At 45.0% G+C, this 23,031-nt stretch overlaps 1 protein-coding gene across 7 annotated transcripts in view; it reads left to right on the top strand.

The window, feature by feature from the left end:
• Window positions 1-23,031, top strand: part of LOC139683040 (uncharacterized) — an 89,381-nt gene that overhangs the window by 4,410 nt on the left and 61,940 nt on the right. For 2 of the 7 annotated variants that reach the window (XM_071577760.1, XM_071577757.1), the window contains exon 2: window positions 18,845-19,604. The exons of the other annotated variants lie outside the window; for them this stretch is intronic. The gene's annotated coding sequence lies outside the window, so the exon portion shown is untranslated. Of the gene's footprint in view, window positions 1-18,844; window positions 19,605-23,031 lie in introns of those variants that run through there. 7 annotated transcript variants of the gene reach the window in all.

The raw sequence follows: 23,031 nt of genomic DNA, 5'->3' as shown, positions 1-23,031 counted from the left end.
CAGGCCGTGATTCCTTTCATTAGGTCAACCAAGTTGCAAAACAGATCCAGAGGCACAAGAGTGTCTGGACATCTGTCAGGAAACACTGGTACTTTCAGCTGGGTGGTGACAAAGGGTTTGAGCAGTCTTAGGTTCATTGCACTGTCAAGCTGCCCAGTGGGGGTGCAGAGGTGTATGGACACTTGCTCTCCCTACATGCAGTGTTAGCCATGTTTAGCCTCCGTGGATTTCCTTTGTAAATTAAAACTCAGTTTCCAGACAGCATTACAATTTTGCTGTTATTTGCAGCAACAGAGATTTTAACGTTCCGTGAAAGTGACTGAACTGTCGCAGACCTCCGGTGGGACCCCACACGCACCAATATGATGAACCCAGGCAGAAATCCAATTTTATTCAAATTTCCAACACATTTATACTCGAATAACCACGCCCTGTGCGCAACTCATAGGTTAAGGCTGCTGTTATTATTCTGACTCCAATCCTGATAGGGGAAAGGGCAAAAGCCCTCCCAGGGGGCTGTGCCAGGTCTGGTTGTTGTTTTTCTCTAAGTTTGTTCTTGTTCTGGGTGAGTCCCTCGTCACGTGGTCTTTCAGCACAGCCCGGCCCCGGCATCTCCCCCTCTCCTTTCTAAAACAAAGTAGGCACAAATAACATAATACACAAAACACAAAACAACACAGTAATAACTTGTTTTAACAATAAAATCAACCAAGGTCTAAGGCCTGGGCTCAAATCTTATGAATTGATTATGGATGATTATCCACTGAAAATTTGAAAAATGGGAAAAATTTTGAAAGATCTTAGATTTAGCCAATTCAAGACATAACGGGGCATTCTGCGGGTTACACATTCCTACCTCCCCCTCTCTTTTCAAAACAGACCTTTGGAAGAGGGTACAGTAACCTTTGTAAACTGACACAAACCAATACATGACCAAGACATGTAGGCTTGGGATTTACAAACATACAACCAGTGCAAAACAAGAAACTTTTCTCTCATGCGTGAGGTTGTGGTCTTTTCTTTGTGCAGTGGTCACCACACAGACCACTGTAAACAAAGCACAGACTCCTTGACAATGTCCATTTTGTGCAAAGCGTCCATGAATCCAGAGTGACTTCACTTAGCAAAGAAGCAGGTTCAGTCCAGCTGAGCTAATTCTCCTTATGCAATATTTCAAGGTCAATTCTCAAAACTTCCGTGTGGCCATCACAGAGTTTATTGAGAGTAGCCTTGAGTCTCAGTCACTTTAGACACTCCTGGTACTGCAGTAGTGCTGTCTGGAAACAAGTGTTAATTCACAGAGATAATTCACAGAGGCTAAACATAACTAACACTGAAAGAGAGTAAGTACTGATGATCTTACGCTCTCCAGAAAATGTTCTGCAGCTGAGGGGGGCAGGTGTCCTTACCCCTGCAGCCTGCTGGGCAACTTGGCAGTGCAATAAGCTTAAAACTGCTCAAACCCATTTCTTATCACTTAGCTGAAAATTAACAGGATTTACCTGACAAACTTTCAGACACCTTCGTGCCTTTAGGATTTGTTTGCAACTTGGAGATACAGACTAAACAACATGCCAACTTGATCTGGACTGTTCTCGTCTGATTGGACAGTCAACAACAAGTCCTAAAAACAAGAGCAATCATAATAACAACCAGAATAAATACTCCCTGTACCAGCACAGCCTCTTGCCAACTAATTAGGCTCAGGGAATGAACCCATTTTTCTAAAGGAGAAATGTTAACAGTTAGCTTGTCAAAATTATTTTTCACCACTTGTATTTTATCATGGACTTCTTTGGAGTGTGTGATTAATTCTGTGTAACATATCCCTTCAAACTTATCACATCTGTAACCATGAATCATTAGCAAGAATTTTAGGGTCTCTCTATTTTGCAATACTGCTTGTTGTATACTATAAGCATCTATTGAGAGATTAATAAGCACCTTTATAATGATGTTAAATTGTTCTTGCACCCAGCAATTCAGCATCCGTACCAAATGTAATGCTCTGTTTACACCAATTGGAGCAAAACCTGCTGCTATCAAGTTACCTGTATCACCCCAGTGTTCTATGTCGTTTTCGTTAGCTTGAGGACCAAAAGCTTTATACTACCAAACATGCTTTTGCATTGACTGTGTAAATTTGGTCAGCTTACCCAAATAGCATGGGCCACCTCTCACTTAGGTAGGTATTCCAGGCCACGCTCTATTACCACAGATCAAGAAATATCCAAAAGGCAATGCTCTTCTCTGGTTGCCTTTGGTGTGAACCAGTCTCGTTTCTGGGTAACCTGTATCCTGTGAACCAACAACACTCCAGCACCAGCTGCCATTCGTGTAACTCTTATTATGAGGAGTGACATCTGTTTTTCCTATAGGGAAATATTGCTGTGACCAATGATTTTTTGACCATTCTGATACACTAGAATAGGCAGGTTGAAACTCAACACAAGATTCATTTCCGGGGAGTGATTCCACCAACCTTAGCTCCTGGGGATCCCTCTCTAAGGAGGTATTCAATTGCCATATGATATTTGCCATGGTTTCCCCAATACCAGAGCAGGAATGTTTTTTGACTGTTTTTGCACACTTCAATTGATTTTTAATAGACACTTTTGCTTCCTCAATACCAAAAGAAATAAAATCTTTGATGTTATAATAAGGCACTCCTATAAGGCACACTCTGTTTGGTTCTCCTGCTCTAACGATGTTACCTGAGCAGAAACTTTCTAAATCTGCCTGTTGAGAGAACATTATCCACACATTTTGGTTAGCAACAGCAACAAGATAAGACACAAAGGCAAGAAATATACTTAGACACCTTCTGGATTTAACCACCTTTTCTACCATGGTGGCAAGATGCTTTCCAGCGGGCTTGACAATAGCTGTGAAAGCTTCTGCCACAGCCTGAGTTTGGCTGCGCTGGTTGACTCTGCCAGCCATCTCAAGCATTTCTGAAATGGTCCTTTGGTTGGCATTCTCAAATGCCAACAGGTGGAACATGAACTTCTCGTGGTTTTCCAGTCCTGCATGTGAGGTTATAGCTTGATGCAGCCTGTCCACAAAGTGTTGATATGGTTCTGTCTCTCCTTGCTTCAGTGCGGTGAAAGAAGGTAACGGAGTAGCCTCAGGCACTGCATCTTGCCTGGCCGATTGTGCCGTGATGTAATGTACTTCTGATGTTAAGCTGCCTGTCCCTTTAAGAAGCAGCACTTCCTCGCTGCAAACTGCCGTTGGAGTGGCTGGAGTGGGTGTGGAGATCACCGTGGGAACCACGTTTGAGTGACAGCTGGGTCCGCCCCCGGCTCGAGCTGCAGCTTCCGGTCTTGTCGGCTCGGTCGGCGCGGGGGGGGGGGGGGGGGCCGTCTCGGCCGATGGTGAGGGCTCCGGGTACCACGCATGCGCTTCAGCTCCCTCTTGCGGCGCAGTACTAGATGCGCGCACAAGTTCTTTGTTTGGGAGCCGGGTCTTGGCCGCGTGGCTTCCCGACCACGTGGTCTCTTTGTTCTCCCGGCCATGCGGCTCACTCCGAAAAAACGGCAAACAATTCTCCCACCGCTTTTTCGGTCCCAATCGGCTTCAGTCCTGCCGGGTTGTTTCCCGCGGCAGTTTCTAGCGGTAACGGAGCGGCTCCTGTCCTGCGGGGCGGCGGGGAGCGCGGCGGCGCTGCCTCAGCCCCGAGGTACTCGCAGGGCAGCAGCGGCGCCAAGGGGAGACGCACAGGGGGAAAACCGCTCCACGGGGGAAGATCTTGTCCCCCTTCCCTCATCTCTCTCTTGGCTGGGGGCTTTCGATCCTCACAAGCTGCCAGAGCTGCTCTGACTCCCGTGTCCCCGTGATATCGAGACAGCATCCCTCTAACAGTTCTATACACTGGAGCAAGCGTCTTGCCTCGCTGGATGCATTTTGCACAAAGTCCTAAATGTCCATGCCAATTTTGTCCCATATTTCCATGCAATATGCATGACTGGCATCTCTCAAATGCCCCCAGCGGACGCACCATTGCAGAAGGTGTTCTAATTCCGCTTGATTTATTTCCAGCTCTGTAATATAAGCTAACCTTCTAAGGCTATTCAGCATAGTCTGCTTTTCACTGATACAGTGTTTCTCCATCCTGTTTGACTTTTTATCCTCTGACTCACCTGGGTCATATTCCGTGGCCACGTACACGCTTTTTGGCGTCCAGCTTTTCTGCTGCCAAACAGGACCTGGTTTACCCGCAACTGGCTTCTATGTCCCCAAACATCACGTTAGGGGTCACGAATTGTCGCTGACCTCCAGTGGGACCCCATACGCACCAATATGATGAACCCAGGCAGAAATCCAATTTTATTCAAATTTCCAACACATTTATACCCGAATAACCACGCCCCGTGCGCAACTCATAGGTTAAGGCTGCTGTTATTATTCTGACTCCAATCCTGATAGGGGAAAGGGCAAAAGACCTCCCAGGTGGCTGTGCCAGGTCTGGTTGTTGCTTTTCTCTAAGTTTGTTCTTGTTCTGGGTGAGTCCCTCGTCACGTGGTCTTTCAGCACAGCCCGGCTCCGGCACTGAACTACCAAGAGTGACTGAAGTGACTGAGACTCAAGGCTTCTCTCAGTAAACTCTACGATGGCCAGGTAGAGTTTGAGAATTGAACTTGAAAAGTTGCAAGGGGAATTAGCTCAAATGGACTGGAGCTGCCTCTTTGCTAAGTGAAGTTACTCTGCACGCATTATGGACATTGCCAGAGAGCCTCTGCTTAGCTTGGTCTCCCCGGCACAAGGACAGTGGTTTGTGCGGTGATGACTGTATGAAAGACCATAAACTCACGCGTGAAAAAAGTTTCTTGTTCATGTGCACAAAAAGTTGCAACTGTTGTAACTGTAAGTTGTCGTTGATAGGCAAGCCTTACATGCCTCAGTTTGTGTGTTGATAACATTAGCAATCTCACTTACTCCACCTGGTTAAAGAGGTACTGTACTATGAGGCTTTAGTGATGCCTTCAGTTTGTGATGTTTGTACTTGTTACTTAACAAATGTTACTGTACCTTGTTCAAAAGATTTTGTACCTTGAGGGCTTAGTAAGGCGATAACGTTACCAACAGTGGTTTGTGAGGTGTGTTGTGCACAAGAAAAGCAGGGGATTTGTAGGGAGAGGTTTGGCCCTGACCCTCCATTTGCACAACACACTGTCTAAGAGCTGACAGGCTGGCAAGGTCACTGTGTCGTTGAGACAGCCTGAGAGCCAGGTAAACAACTTCAGACCCGAGGTAAAGATAGACTAGGTGACGCCAAGGGAGAGCTGCTTGGTGCGTGATCGCTGGCTTCCAGCCAATGAGAGCAGACCACCGCTGCGTGACCAGAGACCTTCAGCCTATCCAAAGTTGTTGTTGTGCTCGTGTTCACTCCAAAACCCTATATAAGTTGTTTACCCCCAAATAAAGTGGGAATGTTCCTGATGTTAACCTTAGCGTATGGCTCTGATCTCTATGAGAATACACACGTGCGACTGGAAGTCCAAAACCCGGGGTCGCGTCAGGGGTGAGCTGGCAAGGACACGGAAAATCCTCTCGCAACAATGCAGCTTGTTTTCCCCAACACATTCCCATTCGAGTAACAGTTTTTTCCTTTTTTATGTTCTTTGTTTTCTTTGGAGCAGAATGCAGGACCACGATCTTTTGAGCTCTTGGGTTTCCTGTTGTGACAGCCTTTAGATCCATGGGCATGGCAGCTAGTTGCATTCCTTGTACAACACTGGAAATTAATCTTATTAGACAAGGTAAAAATAAAAGCTCGATGATGACCCACAAAAGGATTGGCACATGGGTTACTTTTTTGATGTTAGAGGCTATATTTTTAATGGCTTTTTTGTTATTGTTTACTTGTAAGCAGCAATCTGAAGTGTTAAAATCCTTATAAACCCCTCCTTCCTCAGCTAAGAGATAGTTTAAGGCTAATCTGTTTTGATATATGGCTGCTTGGCTTTGTGATTGCTGTTGGGCTATTAATTCTAGCCCTCATGCAGTGTGATTGGTGATTATTTCAATTATGGCTTGTAGCCGTATTATCTGGTTTAACAGGTAAATAGGTGTGAGATAGTCCCAACTCTCATTTTGTGCCCATGTTGCTGGACTATAAGTTTCAATGATTCTCTCAGGGGGCCACTCATCTTCTCTCCACTTTTGGGTTTCCTCAATTTGGACATGGCTCTTTTTTCTCTTAAGATTGTTGCTTAAAGGTGATAGTGTCTTTGTATTGGACCGAATTTTTATTTTTAAAGGAGGATTCTTTTTCTGACTGTTTGGTTTGAGTTGGGATGCCATCTCATCAGAACAAATTCTCTTTGGCCCGTGTCGGGCAGGGTAATATGTATGGCATTCCTCGACCGTGAAGGTCACTAGCTGCAGTACGATTAAGGCAAATAGAGGTCCAGCATAGCATAAACTTCCACTCCCCATGCCTATTGGGTTGCGGCCAACAGCAGGGTTAGTAGCTCCTCTTTGCGGCAAGTTTAGAGGCTAACCTGGTCTTGCCCTCTATTCCTCTGTACTGTCTAGATCAAGGAACTGGCTGATTTTTCCTTTACTATGAGTAATTTTTTCTGCTAGTCGGATATACCACCAACATTTACCACACATTCATTACCTCAGTTTCTGAATATAAGGTTAGCAGTTACGAAGACACGATTTACACTTCGCTTTTTCAGCTGCGGCTCCATCCAAGCACTGAGATTTCAGCTTCTTTTGCAAGGAGGTTCTTCTCAACAGCTATTCTTCTCCCATGACTGTAAAAGAATTTTACTTTTCAGTTAATTTAAGCTTTGGATATTATCTTTGGCATTTCTACTTAAGAGCTATATGAGAGGGTTTTACTTTGATTTTGTGGGTCCACCCTTATAGGGCTCTTTTTATTTTGGTTTTAGAGGCTTTTTTTAAATTAAAACCCAATACTTGGAATAACTATTGCGTATTTTTATCTTTAGACTTACTATTGGGGGAACAATTCCTGCTGTTTAAGATTTTTAACTACTGTTGTAGTATACCCTCTGAGGTACTTGTTAATTAATTCTAGAGTTGGAGATGGTGCATTTCCGAGGCACATGAGATATGACAGTTCTCAATAGCATCTCATAGGGCGATATACTTAGGTCCTTTCTGGGGGCTATCCTAATCTGGAAAGGTGCTAGAAGCAAGCACCTTGTCCAATGTTTATTTCCCCTTCTTCTGAGGGTTGTTCTCTCTCATGGTTGCCTGCTTCTTTTATTGCTGTCCACAGTATTTTCTCTTTTTATTTTTACTTTTCTTCATTTCTTCGTACATACACTTTTTGAGCTTCTTTTAACAATACATTCAATTCCTTTTCATACCATTCCTCTATTTTCTCTAATTTCTTTTTAATATCGGGCCAAGAATGTGTTACCAAACAGACTTTTATTAATTGCTGCCCTGCGGGATCATCTAACTGAACTCCCGAGTACTGCTGCATGTTCTTTTTCAATCTTTTTAACCACTCGGTTGGGGATTCATCTTTGGTCTGCCTCTCATCAAAAGCTTTAGTAGCATTTTGTCCCCGAGGCGCTGCATCTCTAATTCCTTTAATAATGCAGCTACGGTAATCTATCATATTTTGCCTTCCTACATCTGTATTTTGATTCCAGTCTGGGTGGGCTACTGGCATTTTTTGTTCACCATGTTGCCCATTTACCCCTTGTGGATGTTCTCCGTCCCAGACACAAATCCCAGCAGTTCTAATCATTTCCCATTCTTCTGTTGAGAATAAGTTTTTTATTATGGATTGCATTTCATCCCATGTAAATATTTCAGCCCCTAGAAATCGATCAAATTGTTCTGCTAACCCTAATGGGTCTTCTAGTAATTTTTTCATTTCTTTTTGATATTTGCGTACCTCGGCGCTAGTCAGAGGAGCATTTACGTACCCTACGCCTCCTTGCATTGGAACTTCCCTGAGGGGGTAGATCTTATCAGGCATTTCTTCTTCTTTTGCTTTCCTTGTCCTTCCCTGTGTTTCAGGAGGACTTGATGGGAGGGTTGCAGCCAGAGCTTGTGCCCCTGCTTCTCCATTCTCCCCAGGGTTATAGGGAGGAGGGTTCTCTGAGAGAACTTATGATGGATTTCATCTTGGAACTTTCTTTTTCTTTTTATTATTTCCTTCACTGTTTGTTATGGATACTGGAAATAATTTTATAGCTCCTACCCAGCAAGCAGCATATTCATTTTCTTCTGGGTTAAATGGTTCTTTTTTATACACATACTCTTGTAATGCTTGACACTTCCAACTTTCAAATGTTCCAAATTTAGGCCAAAAAATTTAATTTAGTTTTATTGGTTTTTTATCCACTCATACACACAATATTGAAGTATTTTAGCTTTATTTTTAGTCCATTTTGTTTTTTCCCAATTACTCAACATTTCTCCTCAGGGGCTGTCAAGAGGTATATTGGGGATTTTCTCTGCTTTTCTTTTCTGCTTCTTGTCTTTAGTTTCTTTACTTGTTCTCCCACCCATTATGGCAATGGTCAATTATACTTTTTATAAGCGGTATTTATGCAAGAAATAGGAGGTCTTGTTACAGCCCCCTGTCTGGGGACCAAAGGTGTCCTTTGTTACCGCCCCCCTGGCTGGGGACCAAAGGTGTTACCGCCCTCCTGCCTGGGGACCAAAGGTATCCTTTGTTACCGCCCCCCTGCCTGGGGACCAAATGTGTCCTTTGTTACCGCCCCTCCTGCCTGGGGACCAAAGACTCGCCCCTGTTGCCACCCCCAACTGGGAAGCAGAGACTCGCCCCTGTTGCTGCCCCCAACCGGGAACCAAGGACCCGCCCCTGTTGCCGCCCCCAACCAGGAACCAGAGACTTGACCCTGTTGCCGCCCCCAACCGTGAACCAGAGACTCGCCCCTGTTGCCACTGTTCGGGGGAGAAGGGGAGAATCTAGGAAGGAAATAAAAAGAAAAGAGAGGAAAAAGAGAAAGAAAAATTAAAAAGGAAAGAAAAAAAGACCAAAACAAACAAACAAACAAAAAAAAAGAAAACCGGCGGGTGGGGGACAAAGTGGGGAGGGAAAAGTATCTGTCCCTACAAAGGGGTCAAGAGGTTTTGTAGGGAAGTAGGGGGAAGTTTGGAGGGAGGTGGGAGAAAATCGGGGGTTGGAGGAAGGCGGGGAGGAGTTTGGAAGGAGGCAGGAAGGAGGCGGGCAAAAGGCGAGGGTTGGAGGAAGGCGGGGAGGAGTTTGGAGCAGGGGAGGAATGCCTAATTCTGTGTTGCGCAACACTCAGATCACACACCCTGCATCTCTGGGCATGCAGCCGGTCCGACCCGTTTCGGAAAACTCAAACCTAACTTGCGCTACGTGCTCTGAAACCCCGTGTCGCTGCTCCCCTAGTCACCAAACTGCCGGGGCAGCCGCTGTTGGCTGTCCCTTCTCGCCACGTGTTTGGCTACGTGCGCAATTGCAAATTTAAACTGGGAGCCACTGTGAATTCAACCCCCTCGCCCCGCGCAGGCACCGCCGCCGTGCCGCCGCTGCCTAGCACGACCACACGCACCGCGCTAATTTAAACCGGCACTGCCGCCCTAATTTAAACCGGCACTGACACCGCGCTGTCGCGGGAAGGCTCAAAACCAAAGCGCAACACACGCCCCGGCACCGCGCCGCCGGAAGGCTCAACCCACCACGTGGGGAACCACGTGTGCATCTCCCCCCCACACACACTGTGCCACGGTTGGAAGGCTCAAAACCAAAGCGCAACACGCGCCCCGGCGCCGCGCTGGCAGAAGGCTCAACCCGTTTCCCCCCGCTAAAATCCTTTAAAAATAGCACCTTTTTCTTACTGATTTTGTGCACAGCACTGATTGTTGCCGTGGTTCCTTTCTTTTTGCAGCTCTTTCTTCTAGCTATTTTTAATTGCTCACACTCTGTTCCCAAATTCTGAGGGAGAACCACCCCTCTGGGCCGCCAAAACAGAGGCGGACTGTGCCTTCCAGGGGCAGCGGAGCCCCCTCACATGGTCAGTGGACAGTTATCCCGGACAAGCCGCCAAAATTGTGAGAAAAATTCTCTATTTATTAAATTTTTACAATGGTAACAGAGTTCGTGGCACAAAAAATAGACAGTCAGAAAGGTTTACTTACAACACGTGTTGTGGTGCCCTGGCTAAAATCCAGTCCCCAAAGCACACCCAAAAATTCAATTTTCCCCCTCTTAAAGGCTACCAAATCCCACCCCATTCACGTCACCGAGAGGGTGTTCCCTCGCCTCCAATTGGTTATGTTATTTCAAGAGGTGGGGTTTAGATTAAAATGGAAGACTCAGTGGCTGCCACATGGTGGGGGGTTTTACTTCATTTACATTTGTTTCGCAATACCTTGTTCCCGTTCGCATGTTTCCCTGGTACCTGCCCAGACACGTACAGGAACCTTACAACTTCACGGTACGCCTACAGATTAGTAAATAAAAAGAGAAAAACCTTGAAAAATGCATGCATTTCCCTGTTTTTGTTAGTAACTTTTGATTAATTCTTCTGCTTTGAAAGAACCTGTTTATTTATTTCTCACACTTAGATCAAATTTGTTTCCAACCTGCTGTGTGCAGGTCTGTTATCTCAACCCTTTGTGCCCCACATTGGACACCAATTAAGGCTGCTGTGGTTTAGGAATGGCACTCCTCAATTTAGTGCCCTCCGTATTGCGGACGGGTCCAATGGAGATCGCAACACACCAATGTGGTGTTCAGGCAAATCCCAACTTTATTCAAATTAGACAACATTTATAACCTGAGATGACCACGCCCTGGGTATAGCACATCTGACTCCAATAGGCTAAGGTTAGGAACACGTACTTTTAAGGTAAAGTCTGAGCCTTCTTCCGGGTGAGGCGAGGGCTTGTTGTTGTTTGCCTCTGAGGGAGGTGTCACGTGGTTCCTCTGGACCCACCGGAGTTAAGTGGTCGGCAACATCTCCCCCTCTTGTTTCTGATGCCGAAAGGGTTTTTGTAATTTTTCAATTTTCATATTTTGTAGATTTTAGGAACACAGTAGATGTAATGCTGTAGATTTTAGTGAATTAATATTTAGCAGCTTTCAGCATAAAGTCCTTCTATCTCTACCCCTGCTCCAGAACAGGCAGCTAAGATCTGCCAGCTATTTAGTCTCTTCCTCAAGGTACCAGATTAAAGCATATCAGAAGAGAACATAAACATGAAGCAGTGTGACCCGAAGCCCTGGAGAGCGTCCAAAGAACCTTTGTGTGCTGAAGAAGAGGAGGTGGAGGAAGACAGAGGGTCCCAACAACCCCAGCCCCAATTCAACAGGGGTGGGAACTGGGAGGGGACAGAGGTGGAACTGGACATGTGGACAGTAGTGATTAGATAGGTTATATTATAAAAACTATAGAACTTAAAGCTTGCTGGCACGCGCGTCTATGTATTCCTGGATGAGCGGGGTTGCTCATTAAAGTGCCTGCCCATTATCTTATCTCCTACAAAACTTGGCTCGGAGTCTTTTTTACAGACTTTTACGGCAACATTTCAAAGAACAAAACAAAAATACAAACAACATAATACACATAAAAATTTTAAGTCTTAGCTCCTTAGCTACTTATCCAATGGTGAAATTGCTACCATTAGGAAACTCAAAGGCTGAAAAATTGCTCAGATTTTCTGAAAAATGAGAAAACATTTTGAAAGATCTTAGATTGTGCCAATTCAAAACTTAACAGGACAACAGGCTTTCATACACATGCCTGTTTCCCCCTCTCTTTTCAAAACAGACCTTTGGAAGAGGGTACAGTAACCTTTGTAAACTGACACAAACCAATGCATGATCAAGACATAGGCTTGGGATTTACAAACTTACAACCAGTACAAAACAAGAAAGCTTTTTCTCACATGTGAGGTTGCGGTCTTTTTGTGCAGTCATCACCACACAAACCACTGTAAACAAAACGCAAACTCCTTAACAATGTCTATTTTGTGCAAAGTGTCCAAGAGTGCGGAGTGACTTCACTTAGCAAAGAAGCAAGTTCAGTCCAGCTGAACTAAGTCTTCTTATGCAATATTTCAAGGTCAATTCTCAAAACTTCTGTGTGGCCATCACAGAGTCTGAGAGAGACGCTTTGATTCTCAGTAACTTTAAACACTCATGGTACTGCAGTAAACAAATGTGAATTCACAGAGAAAATTCAGAGAGGCTAAACATCACCAACACTGAAAGAGATCTTACCCTCTCCAGAAAATGTTCTGCAGCTGAGGGGGGCAGGTGTCCTTACCCCTGTAGCTCTGCTGTGCAGCTTGGCAGTGCAATAAGAAACTTTCAGAAACTTTTGTGCTTTTAGGATTTGTTTGTAACTTGGAGATACAGGCTAAACAACATGCTCTTGAACTGGACTATTCTTGTTTGATTGGACAGTCAACAACTAGTTCTACAAATAAGAGCAATCAAACAAATCATGATAACAATCAGAATTAATACTCCTTGTATCAGCACTGCTTCTTGCCAACTGATTAGACTCAGGGAATGAACCCATTTCTCTAAAGAAGAAATGTTTCACTTAGCTTGTCAAGATTTTTTTTCACCACTTGTATTTTATCATGGACTTCTTTGGAGTGTTTGCTTAATTCTGTGTAACATATCCCTTCAAACTCATCACATTGGTAACCATGAATCATTAGCAAGAATTTTAGGGCTTCTCTATTTTGTAATACTGCTTGTTGTATTTTATCAGCATCTGTTGAAAAAATCATCAAGCATTTTGGCAATGATGTTTAGTTGTTCTTGTATCCAGTAGTTTAGCATTCGTACCAAACATAATGCTATGTTTACACCAACTGGGGCAAACACTGATGCTGGCAAATTACTTGTATCACTTCAATGTTCTATGGTGTTTTCATTAGCTTGAGGACTAAAATCTTTAGACCACCAGACATGCTCTTGCATTGACTGTGTAAATTTGGTCAGCTTGCCTAAATAGCACGGGCCACCTCTCACTTGAGTAGGTATCCCAGGCCATGCTCTATTACCACAAATCAAGAAATATCCAGGAGGCAATGCTCTTCTTTGGTTGCCTTTGGTGTGAACCAATCTCGTTTCTGGGTAACCTGTATTTTGTGAACCAATATACCAACAACAACTGCTATTGGTATAACTCTTATTATGAGGAGTGACAGCTGTACTTTCTACAGGAAAATATTGCTGTGACCAGTGTTTCTTTGACCATTCTGATACACTAGAATGCACAGGTTGAAATTCAACACATGACTCATTTCCAGGGAGTGATCCCACTAACTTTAGCTCTTGGGGATCCCTCTCCAAGGAAGTATTCAATTGCCATGCGATATCTGCTATGGTTTCTCCAATACCACAGCAGGACACTTTTGCTTCCTCAATACCAAAAGGAATGAAATCTTTGATGTTATAATAAGGTATTCCTATAAGGCACACTCTGTTTGGTTCTCCTGTAACCATGTTACCTGAGCAGAAATTTTCTAAATTTTCCTGTTGAGAAAACATTATCCATACATTTTGATTAGTAACAGCAACAAGACACAAAGGCAAGAAATATACTTAGACACTTTCTGGATTTAACCACCTTTTCTACCATGGTGGCAAGATGCTTTCCATCTGGCTTGACAATAGCTGTGAAAGCTTCTGCCAGAGCCTGAGTTTGACTGCGCTGGTTAACTCTGTCAGTCATCTCAAGCATTTCTGAAATGGTCTTTTGTTTGGCATTCTCAAGTGCCATCAGGTGGGACATGAATTTCTTCTCGTGGTTTTCCAGTCCTGCAGTTTGATGCAGCTTGTCTACTAAGTGTTGATTTGGTTCTGTCTTTTCTTGCTTCACTGCGGTGAAAGGTGTAGCTTCAGGCACTGCATCTTGCCTGGCTGATTGTGCTGTGATGGAATGTGCTTGTGATGTGAAGCTGCCTGTCTCTTTAAGAAATGGCACTTCGCTGCAAGCTGCTGTTACAGTAGCTGGAGTGGCTCTATTGGCAGCATCTTCTGGCACCTGTAGGGGATACAACTCAAAAAAAGCATTATTTTCAGATCGGGGGGTTACCTCACTCCCCAAAACTTTTGGTTCCCCTTTAATTACACTTTGAACTCCTTCTCCCCCCACACTGACTCTCACAGCCAGCATGTCCTCTGCTGTCTGCGGTCGGTACTCGGCGCAGGCAGTGGGCGTTGCTACCAGCATGAGAGCTGGTGGGTGTTGCGTGGGAACTGCGTTTGATTGACAGCTGGATCTGCCCCCGGCTTGAATCTCGTCCCGCCGGTCCCTGTTTTGGTCGGCTGTGGGGGTCACGCGGCCGACGCATGCGCCTTGATAGACGTGCAATAGGGAGAGGGGTTGGGAAGTCCTGGAGCCACGCCACTGAATGTGCACGCAGCTTCTTTGTTTGGCTCAGCCGCGTGGTGACTTTTCGCCGGCTTTGCGATCACGTGGTCTCTTTGTTTTCCTGGCTACGCGGCAGTTTCCAGCCGCAATGGAGCGGCTCCGGTGTACCCACGGGGCAGCAGGGAGCATGGCGGCACGGTTCCAGCCCCGAGGTACGTGCAGGGCATTGCCGGCGGCGGTGGCGGCGGCGCTGAGGGATGTACAGGAGGAAAGCCATTCCACGGGGCTTGTCCCCTTTCCCTCATCTCTCTTTCGGCTGAGGGCACCCCCCCTCACGTTTTCTCGGACCCAGGATATAATAAAAAGTCACTCACGCTTTGGGATGGCTGGATGTTTTCTGTGGCGTGTCTCGTGGATATGCTCTGGTTCCAAGGTGACTGCTGTGGTCCTACAGCGGCCGGTGGCACAGGCAGGTAAAAAGTCGGCTTTGGGCTCATTTGCTGTGCATAGGCTGTTTCTTGGTAGTTATAGGGTGATGGTGTGTTCATCAGCGAAGCATAGGGGAACGGTGGATACTGCGGGGAGTATCCGCTCTACGGATGAAAACTTTCTCCCCATATTTGTGTTGGCTGGAGGCTTTTGTAAGCTCCAGTGGCTTCTATACTACTGTGAAGCTGATACAGCATCATTCTGACTGCTTTATATATTGGGGCTACTTCTAAGGCATCTATTGAAGCATTTTGGATTGCTTCCCACAGATTTGCTCCTATCTTTTCCTACGTGTCCATACGATATGCATAGCTTGCATCAGTTAAGTGTCTATTATTCTGACACCAAAATAAAAGCTTTTCCAGCGCTGGCTTATCTATTTTATGTCCTGTAATATGGGCTATATTCTCGAAGCTGTCGAGCAGCTTGGGTTTCTTTACTGATTCTGAATTTCTCATGCTTTTTTTTTTCTTTTCCCCTAACTCACCGGTCAGGGTCTCGAAGCTTTCATCCAGTGGTACGTTGTCTTCAATGCTGTAGCTTTTTAAGCTGCCACCAACTCTTGGTCAGTTTACCGCGATGCTCACTTCTTCCGTGGTCCATGTTTCGTGGCCACGCTTCCAGCAGCTCTCGGCTGCTTACAAAAAAGCTCAAAGGCAAAAAAGGGAGCTCAAGGCTCAGCAACTCTCTCAGGAGTTGCTGCTCACAAGTGCGTGAAATTCGGCACACTGGCAACTCTCAGGGGTCGCCTCTAAGTTTCTGGATCTGTCCACAGCTAGCTTCTATGTCCCCAAACATCACATCAGGGGTCACCAAATATTGCGGATGGGTCCAATGGAGATCGCAACACACCAATGTGGTGTTCAGGCAAATCCCAACTTTATTCAAATTAGACAACATTTATAACCTGAGATGACCACGCCCTGGGTATAGCACATCTTACTCCAATAGGCTAAGGTTAGGAACATGTACTTTTAAGGTAAAGTCCGAGCCTTCTTCCGGGTGAGGTGAGGGCTTGTTGTTGTTTACCTCTGAGGGAGGTGTCACGTGGTTCCTCTGGACCCACCCGAAGTAAGGTGGTCAGCAACACCTCCCCTCACTGAGACTCTCCGAAACCAGATGCCACCTGCTTGCTCCATCCCCCTTCCCCTCCCCCTTTCTCTCTGGAGATGGAGTTGAGAATTGGAGGCACAAAAAGGTGAAAATTATGGGTTGAGATAAGAACAACTTACTGGAAACATCAATGAAATAAGAAAACAAACAGTAGCAGCAACAATGTTAATTAAAAAAGGTATAGGGCAAAGAAACAATTTACATGGAAAACCTGCAACAAATACCGACTGGCTCTGTTCTACCACACCATGGTTTCTCCCAATAAGTGAGAGAAAGAGTCCTTTTCCCCCACCCCTGGCAATAATGTAAGATGGTATAGAACAACATTAGGGTCTTGGCCACACCCACTCAGCACAATGCACTGCAGCCCAGAACTCCTGGGTTCAAGGAATCTGGTGGGCTCAGCCTCCCCAACATCTGGGACTATAGGTGTGCACCACCATGCCTGGATACTGTAAAAAAATTAACTCTGTCCTGGCTGGAACTCGGACATATGACCACTTCTCTGCCTGCCAATGTGTCTCAGAGTGCTTAGTGTAGTGCTGTTGCAATAATAGATAGGATTGCTTTTGTGTTTAGGTGGCTGACATCCCACTCAGGGACATTGCCATAGGGACCAGTGCTCCAGTTCAACTGAAGCCAAAGATATAAGGAAGTGCTGGCTTGTTTGGAAAGATATTCTCTCTTGGGGACAGCTTGATCAAATGCCTCTTATTGAACTAAATTACTTCTGACTACCATTGGCACCTGCTTTCTCAGTTTAGAAATATTGGCCTATTTTTAAAAAATCATCCCAAAATGGTGTAGGGTCCTCTGGAGGTCTTGTCTCTCTCCCCTGCTCAAATAGGATGAAGCAGAGCAGGTTGCTCAGACTAGCAGGTCTCCAGGATCCATAGTCCAAGTGCTGGTCAAAGGTCTTGGACAGGCCTGCCATGGTGCTTTGAGGCATATGGATGTCTACTGGAGTCTCTTTTTGGAGGGCCCAATGTGCAGAGACAGCAGCACCATCATGCTGATGCAGAGTACAGGTGTCATGGCTGGGCACTCCCCTGTGGCCTGCTGGGCAGAGGTATTAGAGGGTCCCAGTGCTGCGTCACCCTGCAGTGCTTGGTCCCTCTCCGCAAGTCCTCTTCTCCCAGTGGCAGGGCCAGTGTTGGTGGGCCTCCAGCATAGGTGATAGCGCTGCTGCAGGGATCTGCTGCACTCCCGCTCTTTGGCTGCAGATCTCTGCTGGCAGGTGGATGAGTCAATCCCATACTCCTGGTAGTCATCATCCACCTTCACTGTGTGTAGGATGCAGTCGAAAGGCCACTGTCAGAGCAGACATGCAGCTCTCATGGCGGCCCACTGCTGGATGCAGCTGAAGCTTAAGCAGTGGCAGCAGGTGTTGATATCCACATTGCCCAGGAAACTAAAAAGTTGTTAATCAAACCATTACAATTGGCTTGTTTGGGTTGCAGAAAAAACTTATGTTCAAAAGGCACCTAGGACAAGGACTCTCAGCTGGGGAGGCCACCTTCTTTTGTTTTCATTACTTCAGACTTGGTCTATGCATGGTGCAATACTTGATGGCTCCTAGACTACTTGCCAGGTGATCACTTTTCTTCTACTTGTCTGCCATGGTTCAATGCATCTGTGGCTCACACTTTCTAGCATAGTCCTTAAGGTCAAGGGAAGATGAGTATCTGGGACATGCAAAAGTTCTCTGTTAGGTCTTTCTTGGTCACTGAAGTTAACATTAAATATAGCTCTTCTGTTCTAGTGTAAATGGTTGTGGGGGATCAAGGGTTTAGATAGCAGCCATGAGATACATATGTATGGATTCAAGCAAGGCAGGCATAGTGCAGGCAAATCAAAACAAGCTATTCCTCCATATAAACTAATTGACAGGAAGCTCAACATGAGCCAACAGTGTGCCCAGGTGGCCAAGAAGGCCAATGGGATCCTGTCCTGTATCAAAAATAGCGTGGCCATCAGGACCAGGGAAGTGATCCTTCCCCTGTACTCTGCATTGGTGAGGCCACACCTTGAGTACTGTGTTCAGTTCTGGGCCCCTCAGTTCAGAAAGGATATTGAGGTGCTGGAGCGAGTCCAGAGAAGAGCAACAAGGCTGGTGAAGGGACTGGAGCACAAGCCCTATGGGGAGAGGCTGAGGGAGCTGGGATTGTTTAGCCTGGAGAAGAGGAGGCTCAGAGGTGACCTCATCACTGTCTATAACTACCTGAAGGGAAGTTCTAGCCAGGTGGGGGCTGGTCTCTTCTCCCAGGCACTCAGCAATAGGACAAGGGGGCACAGGCTTAAGCTCTGCCAGGGGAAATTTAAGTTGGATATCAGAAAAAAATTCTTTCCAGAGAGAGTAATCAGGCATTGGAATGGGCTGCCCAGAGAGGTGGTGGATTCACCATCCCTAGAGATTTTTAAACGCAGATTGGACATGGCGCTGAGTGCCATGATCTAGTAAATGGACTAGGGTTTGACCAAGGGTTGGACTCGATGATCTTGGAGGTCTTTTCCAACCCAATCAATTCTATGATTCTATTCTATGATTCTATGATTACTGCTTCTTATACATGTTCAGTTTTTAGCTCACTGCAAATAATTGCATTATTCCAACTGATTCTGAAAGGAGTTTTTGAGTAAGCTTTTTAGGAACTGTGGTGAAAAAATAGTGTGTTGTAGTTTTGAATGATAATGTAAATTCTCTCCCTCCCACTACAGAACAAAGGAATAGCCCCACCACTCTGAATTCCGAGTTGATGACCTGAGTTAACGCTTGGGGGCAGGGGAGGGAGAAAGGGGGACTTTTTCGCGGGACTGGGGACGAGGCCATCAGTGGAGCTGAGCTGCTCTGGTTTTTCTTTTTTTTTCTTTTTTCCTGTTTTATTTTTTGGCCATCTTCGACCTTCGCTCAGCTCTGCGATCCCAGGGAAGAAGCCATTCTCCTGCTCCTCGCTGCTCCTGTGGAGTAAGCTATATTTTTTCTTGCCACTGCTGTTCTCCTGGTTCGGCATTGGAGCCTCGGTCGCTGCCCGGGCTTCACTGTCGCCCGCAGTGTCGCAGCCGCCCACCCCCCTCCGGCAGTGACCCGAGAGAGAGAGAGAGAGAGAGAGAGAGAGAGAAGTCACAGCTGCTCTCCTGGGAACTATCACCATCCCTCCACTCTCAGCTTTTCCTTCTTTGTTTGGGACAAAGGACAAAGAGAGAGAGAGAAAGTTCATGTGAGTGCTCACCCCTTGTCTCTGCCTCGCTGAGAAAAGACTGAGAACTCACCTCGCAGCTAGCCAAGGTGTGACACTGACACTGTCCATAAATATAACTGCTCCAGGAGGAACCTACCATTTGGGTGTGTGTGTGTGTGTGTTCTCTTTTGTTTTTACTTTTGGTGCTGGGGAAGTAGTTTGCTCTGGTCTGTTTAGTTATATCTATATCTACATATATATGTATATATATAGTAGTGAAGAACAGTTATCCTTCTTATATCCATTTTCTAATTAAAGTTCCTTTTTCTTAAATTTAATAAAGAGTGACGTGATTATTGTGGAGGAATCCTCTCCTCTGCTTTTTGGTAAACATTTTGGTTTTTTCCCTCAAACTAAGACATAGTGTTACTTTTTTTCTGTTGTTTCCTTTTTATATTTGTGCTTTCCTTCAGTGGTGCTACCTGTTAACCATAAAAGCCTTGGTCAGCCTAAGGCTACACTGAGTGCGCTGTTCTCTATTTCTCTTACAGAAGAGTATAAGCACGTATGTATAGAACAATGCTTTTTTTGACATAGCCTCCCAGTGTCTTGGGTTGAGCTGGCAAAGCGCCATGTGTCCAAGACAGGGAGAAAGGGTTCCTCCTTCCCCCAACCAGCCAAGGGAAAAGAAGAGGGAGAGGAAAAAAAACCCACTTCAAACCAAGTTTACGCTGAAAATAACTACATGTATTTATACAGAAAAGAGAAAATTAAGAGAAAACTAAAATATAACACACACACAAGTTATGTATAGTATAACAAGAAATAACTTCCCACTCCCCAGTTAATACAAAGTGTATTACTCTAAATCTATAAGTACTCTAAAAGACACCCTGCAAGAAAGAGAAAGTATAACAACAAAATATTTCTACTTCCCTGAATTCAAACAAAATGCAAGCAGAGGCAGCAAGAGCAAGAGCAAGGCCTACTCCAAGACAGAAGCTGGATCACGTCCGGCTTGTACCTCGGCCATAGCAGAACTGACCAAACACCTCCCACTGCTGCACACAATCTTAAGTTTGCGTCATCTGGTATGAAATACTTCCTTGGTTACCCAGTCAGATGATAGCTGTCTCCCAATCCACATAGATTCTCTGAGCCTGCCAATTTGAGGCCTAACTAAAACCACTACACCCAGCTTCTGGAATGGTGGCATGCATTGTAAATTAAACTAGTGGTTTGAATTCCAAATATCTGCTTTGTTTTAGGTTCATTCTAGAAATGCTCAAAGAATGAAAATAGCAAATTAATAGATTTTTCCAATTCTAGATATTAAAACAGTCTCCATCCCTTGAAAAGTATTGTTGTTTTGCAGACACTATGAGGAAGTCCTTTAAATGTTGTGAATATTCTTTCACTTAAAAGTGTGTTTCAGTAAACTGAATGTAGGATTTTCCAATAAAAATGAAAAACAAATATGAATATTTTTTCTATAAAGTTTGAATGATGTTAAGTGGTTCGTGGGTTGCAGAATAACTCTTCCCAGGTGCTTCATGTGATTAATGTTTGAAATGCAATATGAGCAGAGGTCCTTATTTCTGCTGGATGAAACCAATTTGCTATACTAATTAAAATATGGATTTTCATGCTGCTTATTATTTAGTACCTGAGCTTATGCTACTTTTTAGTGCTTGTATTTAGAATAGAGAGTTAGATATGAGTTGTAGTGGTTGTCCCGACCCACGGGGTGGAATGTGAGAGACCGGATTTGTATCTCACTGGGTTGTTTGATTGTTGGGTCGAATCAACCATCTTATCTGAGGGGAGGAGGCAGGCCTGTCCACATGGTAAAGCCTGCAGACAACATGGCAGAGTGCATGGAGAGCACGTGGTCTGGGAACCATGTGGCTGGCATGTCAATCAAATAAAGCCTGCCTGGTAGCCCACTCACACCATGTCCCCTGGAACCTCTGATTGGCTACAGCATCCCTCACTTCAGCTAGGAGGGCAGTAAGTGGTCAGTGAACCAGATGTCCTGTCTGGGAGGGGTGGTCACAGTTGCCAGGGCATATAAAGAGATGTGCACAGGGCCTCTGTCTTGTCCTGCCTGCAATCCTGGAACCTGCCATCATGTGACCTTTGGTGGTAGCTATATCAAAACTCTTTCTAACCTCTTTCTCTCTTTCTTCTCTTCATCCTTATTTCTTTCTTTACTCTTTTTTTCCTCTTGTGGGTAACTTGAAACTGATGGGTTGTATTTCACTAAGTTGTATGGGGTTGGTGCTTGCTGGGTACTCTAGTGTAATGCTTCTTCTTGGTTGTTTGTTGGTCCTGTAAACCCTTTTGCCAAAACGCTTATTTTCTCACTAAATTAAAAGAGGACTCTTGATGAAAAGTGCATAGCTTTTTCTCTTTATGCGATTCAAGGTATCAAAGAGCTTAAAGACATTGAAAGAGTTTGTGTGGGCGAAACTCTTGGAGTCCTAAATATAAGTAAACTGCCCAGGCAAGCATTGGCTTTTGGATCTGGTGCTTTACACCCTCCCTGGAGGATGTTTATGGAGGGAGACTGTGGTGCCTTCATGCTACTTCACTCTCCAATGCATCCCTCACAGCAGGTGCTTATCATTGTTAGGGAACCTTTGTGGGGCGTGTTGACCATGTTCCATCCAGGGACTGGCAGCTGCATTTTACCCTTTAATTCTTAGTCTTCTCTAATTTTTAACCCTATCCATTTGTAATGGTTTTACCCATGGCTTCCTCAGTAACCATTGTATCTAAGGAAGTTACAAGTATTCCACACGTGTCTTCCACGTAGCAGGGAGGGGGAGTGGTTTTTGGTTTTCTTCTCTCTTGGCCGAGGAGCTGGTGGGAGGTGGTTGGAGTCTGGTCCCTCGGGTTGTTGCTGGTTCTCCTGTCCTGGGTGAGATTGTTTCATTCTTGTTCCCCTTCCTTGAGGTTTTTAGTTGTGTTTGTTTTGATTCATTCGGTTTCTTTAGGTTAGGTTGGTGTCTTCCCTATCTTCTGACTAATCAGTCCCCTTTTTCCCTTCCCCTTCCCCTGGGGGTGGGATCCTTTGTACTGTGTATACAGTGTGGTTTGTGAATGTTAGAAAATATAATTTATTCTTTTTATTCAGTTCAGTTTCTCTAGAGTGCGTTTCTTTTCAGTGTTTTTTTTCCCTTTCCTTTGCTGGGAAAGTTCTGGGAGAGGAAAGGGGGGCCAGTCCAGGGTGGGCAACAGCTAGGCCAAACCTGCAACACCATTGTTCCACATAATCCACCCCATGACTATAGTGACTCAAGATTACAGTATCCGATTTGAAGTTTCAAAATACTGTACGCCTTTATACTGCGGGGATCCTCTAGTTTTGGTGGGGGCAACCGGTGAGCTAATTGTTTCATAATCACCCAAACTTTAACATACAATACAATTATTAGAACAAAAAGCTAAGGGGTTAATATCAACAAGATGACAACAGTGTGAAGCACTCAGTTGAAGATGCTGGTAAGCTGTTGGCGATCATCCAGAAGGGTGTCCCACCATCTGTGTTCTCCATCTTTCTTCACCCATTCCATCACGTGATGTAGCTTTTCTGTGTCATGATGGGCAGTAATGAGTCTTTTGTCCATTTTCTTGGGCTTGTTTCAGCAAGCATTTGAAGTGATCATGTTGCAATAGTTTCTTTACCAGTGTGAGATTCATAACAGTGGGGGTAGGCTGCAAATCTTGAATCAGAGTATAATTAATTCCAAAATTTGATAAGATATGGCAGGAGCTGAATAATTAAAATCACATCCTATGTCAACAAAATTGCAAACACAAACATTAGAGTGATTACTTGTATCTACAGCAACATTATCTACAAGCACAAAATCACAAGAGGTTCTCATGCAAGCCCATCCTTTACCAACATACAC

The sequence above is a fragment of the Pithys albifrons genome, chromosome 26 (assembly GCF_047495875.1).
Source record: "Pithys albifrons albifrons isolate INPA30051 chromosome 26, PitAlb_v1, whole genome shotgun sequence".
NCBI classification, from domain to species: domain Eukaryota; kingdom Metazoa; phylum Chordata; class Aves; order Passeriformes; family Thamnophilidae; genus Pithys; species Pithys albifrons.
The sequence above is the reverse complement of the archived record's forward strand: the minus strand, read 5'-3'. Positions and strand labels throughout refer to the sequence as shown.